The sequence below is a fragment of the Tamandua tetradactyla genome, chromosome 24 (assembly GCF_023851605.1).
Source record: "Tamandua tetradactyla isolate mTamTet1 chromosome 24, mTamTet1.pri, whole genome shotgun sequence".
NCBI lineage: Eukaryota > Metazoa > Chordata > Mammalia > Pilosa > Myrmecophagidae > Tamandua > Tamandua tetradactyla.
The window spans coordinates 52584793-52594379 of NC_135350.1; the positions used below are offsets into that span (position 1 = coordinate 52584793).

A 9587-nucleotide genomic window follows, 5' to 3' on the forward strand; every position below is an offset into this window, starting at 1 on the left:
TCACTAGCATCTGTCTATCTCTAGGCCCCTATATTCTACATTTTAAGACTGAGTTTACATTTTCTAGGTGGTTCGTATTAGTGAAATCATACCATAGTTATTGTTTTCTATCTGGCTTATTTCACTCAGCATTATATTTTTAAGTTTCATCCATGTTGTTGCATACTTCAGGACTTCATTCCTTCTTTCTCCTGTATGATATTCCATACCACATTTTGTTTATCCATTCAGCTGCTGATGGACACTTGGATTGCTTCCATTTTTTTGCAATTCTGAATCATGCTACTATGAACATCAGTGTGCAAATGTCTGTTTGTGTCACTGCTTTCAGATCTTGTAAGTATATACCGAGTAGCGAAATTGCTAAGTCATAAGGCAACTCAATATTTAGTTTTCTGAGGGATCACCAAACTGTCTTCCACAGTGGCTGCACCATTTACATTCCCACCAACAGTAAATAAGTGTTCTAATTTCTCCACATCCTCTCCAACATTTGTGGTTTTGGTTGTTTAATAGTGGTCATTCTTAGAGGTATGAAATGATATCTCATTGTGGTTTTGATTTGCATTTCCTTAATAGCTAATGAAGATGAACATCTTTTCATGTGTGTTTTAGCCATTTGTATTTCCTCTTCAGAAAAATGTCTATTCATAGTCTTTGCCCATTTTATAATTGGGTTGTTTGTCCTTTTGCCGATTTTATAATTAGGTTGTTTGTCCTTTTGTTGTCGAGTTGTATGGTTTCTTTATATATACTGGATATCAAATCCTTATCAGAAATATGGTTTCCAAATATTTTCTCCCATTGAGCTGGGTGCCTCTTCACCTTTTTGACAAAGTTCCTTGAAGCACAGAAGTGTTCAAACTTGAGGAGTTCCCATTTGTCTATGTTTCCTTTCATTGCTTGTGCTTTGGGTATAAGGTCTGAGAAGTTACCACCTATCACTAGGTCTTGAAGAATGTATTGGCTCTTATATTTAGGCCTTTGATCCACTTAGAGCTAATTTTTTATTATGGAGTGAGGTAGTGGTCCTCTTTCATTCCTTTGGATATGGATATACAGTTCTCCCAGCCCATTTATTGACAAACTGTTCTGTCCCAGTTCAGTGGATTTGGGGGCCTTGTAAAAAATCAATTGACCATAGATCTTTGCATCTATTTCCAAACTCAATTTATTTCCATTGATCAATATATCTATCTTTGTACTAGTACCATGCTATTTTGACCACTGTGACTTTATAATAAGCTTTAAAGTCAGGAACTGTAAATCCTTCCACTGGGCCCATTCTTGATGCATTCATGTATGCCATTCAGGCTGGAATAGTGGGCTCCGTGTGCCTTGGGACTGAGTAAGATCCTTCCCACTTTGAGTAACATTCCAGCTATCACTGCTTTTAGATATGCTTACATAAGGCAAAACATGTAGCATTAAAGACAGAAGGAACTAATGCTTATAAGAAATAGCTGTCTTACAGTAATCTTAAAGCTGCATATGATCCCATATTCATAGCAGATTAAGGCTCACTCTAAGGTACTTCCTTTCATCAAAAGATTGATTTTTTTTTTTTGGTAGGTAGATAAGTGGTGTTTTACAACAAAAGTGAAGTGGGATGTTGTAAAGTCATCAGGTTATTTTATACATGCCTTTTCTCACATACACACACATACACACACATACACACACCTTTTGCCTCTTCCCCTAATTAAGGTATTAGACATAGCACAAGATAGGAAGTTGATATCCTATTTTAATTTTTGGTCCAGCTTTTAATAGGAGTATGACCAAGACTTGACTGAAGAACTCACCATGAACACTAATACTTTCTGTTTATAACATAACTAGAAGCTGTCACCCAACTGTAGGCTATTCATGTAACTTAAGGCACACAAAATTGAATGTGTTAGATGAATTAAAATCTGCTTGGAATGTGGCATGCTAAATTGCCCATGGTTGGCTTGGTGGCAATATTCTAACAAAATAATGAATTCAGTCTAAGCCTAGAGAACACATCCTTGGCAAAAAGCTTTTTGGGCATTTTTTAGCCCCATTCGTTAAGTGGGGATGCATTTTCTAAGAGCTTCATTAGCAGTAGAAGGTGGGAACAATCTATAATGCCCTGTAATTATCCTTTTATAGCCAAGTCAATACTGTTCCAAAGACTGTTCTATAAAAAGTGGCAATGCAATCCCAGCTACAGAAAGTTTTCACCCCTTCAAAAGATGAATTTTTACTACAACCTACTAAATCTTGTATGTTGATTGTCTGAAATTTTTTTCTTTTCATCTTCATATTTTTCTGAATACTTATTTTCTCATCCTAAAATGATCTTCTAATTCAAGGTTAATATTATTTTAGCTTCTATAGTAGCTTGCTTTCCAAGTACTGTATTTAAAGAATTGCTCCACAGGCTACAGTGAATAACATTCTTTTTTTTTTTTTTTTTACATGGTCAGGCACCGGGAATCGAACCTGGGTCCTCTGGCATGGCAGGCTTGCCTGCTGAGCCACCATGGCCCACCCCCAGTGAATAACATTCTTTATCTCTTGAGAACTGGCTATCAAGAATGTAGTACTTTGGGCGGGCCGCGGTGGCTCAGCGGGCAAAGTGCTTGCCTGCTATGCCGGAGGACCTCGGTTCGATTCCCGGCCCCAGCCCATGTAACAAAAACGGAGAAACAGAATACAATAAAACAAGAAAATGTTTAAAAATGTTTCCCTTTCTTCCTTCCTTCCTTCCTTCTATCCTTCCTTCCTTCTCTCTGTCTTTAAAAAAAAAAAAAAGAATGTAGTACTTTGTAGTTTTCAAAGCACATCCACATACAAAACTCACTTTAGTCTCATACAAACTCTACAAAGTAGTCAGAGACACAATATAGTGAATAGGTATGAATTTAGGGTCAAGTGACTTAGTTTCTAAGTCTCTTTCCTCAACTATAAAATAAGGATGATAATAGTACCAACTTCATAGAGGTATCATAAGGATAAATAAATTAATGCAAAAGCATAAAGTTTGGGCACATATTAAGTACTAATTAAAAGTTAGCTATAATTTTTGTTTTAAATGAAAAAATAAAAAACCTGTGTCTCAGTTTTGAAGGGTAAAATTACAAATGCAGAGATCTTTCAGAATCTTACCAGATAAAATGTGGCTGACCCATTCTTCAAATTTTCATCTTAAATCTTAATCTTCAAACCTAACATTGTTAAATTGTAATCCATGTTATAGTCTGAAATATGTTCTACAAATAACTGTGGAGCTGTGCTTGGAAATTTATAGTTTTTTTTTATATTTGTTATTGTTCACAAAAAAAGAAGGAAAAGAAAGTTGATTGTGAAGACAAAAAAGTATTTAAGCCCATTAGCCTCCTATATTCTGGAGCAGTTAGAAGGAAAAATATGAGAGGATCATATGGTAGCCCATGACAAACTCTGGGATCTATCCCATAACCACTTTTTGAAGAGTGCTTTGAAAGCTATTGCTTTTTATTTCTTTGCTTTGTTTATGTATTATACTATACAATAAAAAAAGTTTAAAAAAATCTTAATCTTCCTTCTTATAAAATTCCATCTCCTGAACTGTTCATTGTTTTGCCTCTTAGAATTATAATCCAGCTCCATTGTTTGATTTACAGTAATCTTTCCTGATCCTTATCCTCTCACCTATCTAGAGTGCTATGATAGGAGGTTAGGGGCAAAAAAGGAAAGAAGGAAAGTGGATGATTGTGTGGCCTTGTTTCTAATAGCTTTTTATGCATCCCTCAATTAACAGACCTTTACTTGTGCCTCACCTTCCAACACTTATCTTATTTAACAGGGTTGGCCTTGTCACTCCTAAAGGAGTCGACTAGGACCTACAGTCATAACCAAAATTTCCTTTATTAAATACTGAAAAGCTCCTCATGAAAATATGCATACATTGAATCATCACAATGAAGAAAACACTGTAGCACCTTCAATTAGAAATAGCTTTAGCAACATAGTCTTGGTTAAGCTAATGTTTGAATAGACCTTATATATACATACAAACATACATATACATATATATATATATATATACACACAGAGACAGAGAGAGAGAGGGAGGGAGGGAGGGAGAGAAAACATGCGTATGCTTAAATTTATTTTGGCTTTATTATCATAGCAATTATTACTTTAAAACCAAACACAAAACATTGCTGAAAGAAAATAAAGAAGATCAAAATAAATAGAAATATATTGTGTTCATTGATTAGAAGACTTAAAATTGTCAAAATGCCACCCTTCCTAAAGTAAGCTACAAAATCAACACAATCTCTATCAGAATCCCAAGCATCTTTTTTGCAGGAATGGAAAAGCTGATCCTACACTTCATATGGAATTGCAAGGGACTCAGAATAACTAAAAAATTTTTAAATGAAAATAAATTTGGGTACTGTGCTGGTTTGAAATGATGTATGTACCCTAAAAAAGCCATATTTTAATCCTAATCCCATTTTGTAAAGGCAGCCATTTCTTCTAATCCCTATTCAGTACTGTATGTTTGAAACTGTAATTAAATCATCTCCCTGGAGATGTGATTTAATCAAGAGTGGTTGTTAAACTGGATTAGATGACAACATGTCTCCACACATTTGGGTGGGTCTTGGTTAGTTTCTGAAGTCTTATAAAAGAGGAAACATTTTGGAAAATGAGAGATTCAGAGAGAGCAGAGCAGAACAACATAGCCACGAGAAGCAGAGTCCACCAGCCAGTGACCTTTGGAGAGGAAGAAGGAAAATGTTTCCCAGGGAGTTTCATGAAACAGGAAGCCAGGAGAAGAAGCTAGCAGAAACAATGGCTTTTAAAAAGGGAAATTTAATCAGTTGCTAGTTTACAGTTCCAAGGCTGAGAAAATCCCAATTAAAACAAGTCTATAAATGATGAATATGCAATTAAGTGATGATATTGTGAATTACTGATTATATATATTAATGTTTAGTTCATTTATTAAATTTTTTTAAATTAATAAATAAATTTTTTTTAAAAACAAGTCTATAGAACTGTCCAATCTAAGGCATCCAGGGAAAGATACCTTGGTTCAAGAAGGCTGATGAAGTTCAGGGTTTCTCCCTCAAGTGGAAGGGCACATGGGGAACACAGTCAGAGTATTTATAAAGTCCTCTTGGGGGAGTGGTGAGAAAGGGGGAAAATTCAACTTCCCCAAGTGGAGATGATGCCGTGTCCACCATGTGCCCTTCCAGATGAGAGAGGAACCCTGACTATGTTCACCTTTTGCCTTTCCAGATGAGAGAAGCCCTGTGTTCGCCATGTGCCCTTCCACTTGAGGGAGAAACCCTGAACTTCGTTGGCCTTCTTGAACCAAGGTATCTTTCCCTGGATGCCTTAGATTGGACAGTTCTATAGACTTGTTTTTTGTTGTTGTTTTTTTTTCTTATCAGCAGAAAAGTTTTATTCCTTTTATTGACAAATAATTAAACCACATCCAAGGCCTTAACTTACAGACACAAACCAAAGTAACCATTTAAAGCATTAGATAATAAGGTACAAGACATACAGTAGTGAGTTGGGGGGCGGGGTACTTTGCCAACTGAAGCTTATACCAAATTTTGCTCGATCAAAAGTTGAGCTGCTAGTGCCTGGGCATGGCTTAGGGTAAGAGCATTTCTGCAGAACAGAAGGAGAACAGCATTTGACTGCATTGATAGGTGAGCGTTATTATGTTGAAGGGAAGAGGGAAGAAAAGGTAAGTTCCTCCGTGGGGCATTAGGCTGCCTTGGAGAGGGCCACAGCGGAAAAGCAGACTTCTCCTTGCTCACGCTCAGTGAATTCTCTGCACACCTTGGCAGCGTCCTGCAATAGTGAGTCCTCTGAACTGGTGCCATGGTTCACTGGGAAAAGCATTCGTCCATCAAGTTCATAGAGGTGGCCATCCACGTTGTTAAACAGAATAAAATGGAAGTTCACCTTGCCATCTACATGACATTGGCCTTCCTGTGCTACGGCATCATGGGCTGCCTGAATGGCATCATTCTTTTCAAAGCATTTTGCTCGGTCTTCAGGTGACATCTCCTCCGTTTCAGAAAGAAACTGTTTTCAGGACTGACCCATCCTCAAAGTCCAGTTTGTCCTGATTATTGGCCACTGCATGTATAAGTCCGATTGTACCACAGGAGTTCCCGATGGTCTGCTTCATGAAGTATACTTTAGGACTAACTTCTTGTCCCTTCAGTTCCTCAATCTGTTTTTTCCTGAAGTTCTCATGCTGGGCAGTGAGGGGAAACAGGAAGAACAGCGCGCAGGCAGGCGCTGGTACTGAGCCCAGAGCGTCCCCCTCCAGTCCCAGCACGTCCACAAAGCGCCAGTGGCCGGCGACCCCCAGCCAGACCAGCACTTTGTTCAGCATCTCTGGGTTAATTTCCAACGGTTTGAGCGGCATCTTCAAGAACAGCGAAAGTGGTCACCAAGGAGAGAAAAGGAAAAACCTATAGACTTGTTTTAATTGGGATTTTCTCAGCCTTGGAACTGTAAACTAGCAACTGATTAAATTCCCCTTTTTAAAAGCCATTCTGTTTCTGGTATACTGCATTCCAGAAGCTAGCAAACTAGAACAGGTACACACACTTCCCAATTTCAAGACTTACAACACAACTACAATAATCAAAACATTGTGGGACTGGCATAGGATAGATACATAGAACAAAAGAACAAAATTGAGAGTCCAGGAATAAACCCATACATCTATGGCCAATTGATTTTTGACAAGGATGCCAAGATCATTCAATAGAGAAAGAATAGTCTTTTCAAGAAATGGAGCTAGCAATACTACCCAACTGTAATACAATAGTGTTAGAACACTGAATGAAGCTGATCGTGGGAATGATAGAGGAAGGAGGCCTGGGGGCATAAATGAAATCAGAAGGAAAGATAGACAATAAGGACTGAGATGGTATAATCTAGGAATGCCTAGAGTGTATAATGATAGTGACTAAATGTACAAATTTTAAAATGCTTTGCACAAGGAAGAATAAAGGAATGTCATTACTGCAGGGTGTTGAAAATAGATGGTAATTCATATTTTAAAACTTTAACTTATGTGTGAGACTAAAGCAAAAAACGTTTATTTGGTACAAAATTTATATTTTGACTAATGCATTTCCTAATATAACTTATGTAGAGGGCTTAACTGAACAGCATAAGTACATGGAACCTTGAGTAGGGCATGAGATTTTATTGGTTTGTCCAGAGTGACGTCCTGATAAATTCCAGAGTGATTTGAACAGTGAATAAGAAAGTATTTATATAAGTCCCCTTGGGGGAGTGGTGAGAAAGGGGGAAAATTCAACTTTCTCAAGTGGAGAACTCTTGATAGTCTCACAAGCAGTGGGGACAACCAAAGCAATAGGCTTCACCCCCAATCTTGAGGTTTGTTCATATGAAACTTAACCCCGCAAAGGATAGGCTAAGCCAACTTAAAATTAGGCCTAAGAGTCACCCCCAAGAGAACCTCTTTTGTTGCTCAGATGTGGCCTCTTTCTCTCAGCCAACACGACAAGCAAACTCACTGCCCTCCCCCTCTCTATATGGGACATGACTCCCAGGGGTGTGGACCTTCCTGGCAACATGAGACAGAAATCCTAGAATGAGCTGGGACTCAGCACCAAAGGATTGAGAAAACCTTCTTGACTGAAAGGGGGAAGAGAGAAATGAGACAAAATAAAGGGTCAGTGGCTGAGAGATTCCAAACAGAGTCGAGAGAGATTAGCCTGGAGGTTATTCTTACGTATTAAATAGATATCACAGAGAGGCTGGGGGGAACTGCCTGAAAATGTAGAGCTGTGTTCTAGTAGCCATGTTTCTTGAAGATGATTGTATAATGATATAGCTTTCACAATGTGACTGTGTGATTGTGAAAAAAACTGTGTTTTTAACCTTTGTATTAAAGAGAGAGAATTTATAGTAAAAGAAATGGTGCTAGGACAATTGGTTATCCACCTGCAGAAGAATGAAGATGGACCTCTGCCTCATACTATATACAAAAATGAACTCAAAATGGATCAAAGACCTAAATATAAGAGCTAAAACTACAAAATTATTAGAAGAAAACATAGAAGCAAATCTTCCTGACTGTGGATTTGGCAATGGATTCTTAGATATGACATCAACAGTACAAGCAACAAAAGAAAAAATAAATTAATTAAAGTTCATCAAAATTAAAAACTTTTGTACATCAGAGGACATTATTAAGAAAGTGTAAGACCATCTACAGAATGGAAAAATGTATTTGCAAATCATATATTTGATAAGGAACTTATATCCAGAATATACAGAACTCTTACAACTCAACAATAAATATATGAGAAACCCAATTAAAAAATGGACCAAGACTAATAAAATATCAGTGGCAGAGAGAGTTCAAATAGAGTTGAGAGGCTACTCTAGAGGTTGCTCTTATGCAAGCTTCAGTTAGACCTTGCTACCTATCATAACCTGTCAAACCCCAACCAGGACCATTCCAGCCTACCCTAAAGAACACTTAGGGCAATATATAAAATTCCACAATGGTTCCATGTACTAGAGCAACTTTACAGAAACCTACAATCTCCAGATGGGTCCCTGGTCCAGATAACTCCTGAAATCTAGAAGGCCCAGCCTCTCCAGAACATCAGATAATTTCATCTCCTAACCCCATATTAGTGACAGACCCTTCCAATATGAAAAATTAGAATGGTCAGAGTCCAAACACCACTAAAGAGAGGGATGGAAAGATCAAAGGTGATGGTGGAGTTATACAGTGTAGATAGGATTTAACAAATGAATATGAATGCTGAATCATAAAATTAATATCTTTTTTAGTCTCCAATATCTTAGAGCAGCTAGAAGAAAAAACCTAAAATTGTGGAATTATAACCCATGTCAAACTCTGAAATATGTTCTACAAGTAATCGTGGTGCTGCACTTTGAAATTTATTGCTTTTTTGTATACATGTTATTTTTCACAAAAAAAAGAAGGAAAAAAAGCAGATTGTGATGATAAAAAAATATTTAAGCCTTCTAGCCTCCTCTATTCTGGAGCAGCTAGAAGGAAAAATCTGAAAGGATCGTATCATAGCCCATGACAAACTCTGAGATCTGTCATGTAACTACTTGTTGAAGAGTGCTTTGAAAACTATTGCTTTTTTATTTCTTTGCTTTGTATAAACATTATACTAAATAATAAATAAGTTAAAAAAAGAAAAAGTAAACCAAGGACTTGAATAAACATTTCTCCAAAGAAGATCTACAAATGGTTAATAAGTACCTGAAAAGGTGTTTGACATCATCAGTGATCAGGGAAATGCATATCAAAACTACAATGAGATACTACTTTGCACCCAGCAGGTTGACTATAATCTTTTTTAAAAAGTGGAAAATAACGAGTGTTAGTAAGGTTATGGAGATACCAGAACCCTCAAACATTGCTGATGGGAATATAAAATGGCACAGCCTCTGTTGAAAATTGTTAGGTAGCTCCTCAGAAAGTTAAACTTAGAATTGTCATGTGAGCCAGCAATTCCACTTTTAGTTATATATGCAAATGGATGAAAATCAGGTATTCAAACAAATACTTG

At 37.1% G+C, this 9587-nt stretch overlaps 1 pseudogene; it reads right to left on the reverse strand.

The window, feature by feature from the left end:
• Positions 1–5621: 5621 nt before the first annotated feature.
• On the reverse strand, positions 5622–6424 carry LOC143667968 (ubiquitin carboxyl-terminal hydrolase isozyme L1 pseudogene; annotated as a pseudogene).
• Positions 6425–9587: the final 3163 nt, after the last annotated feature.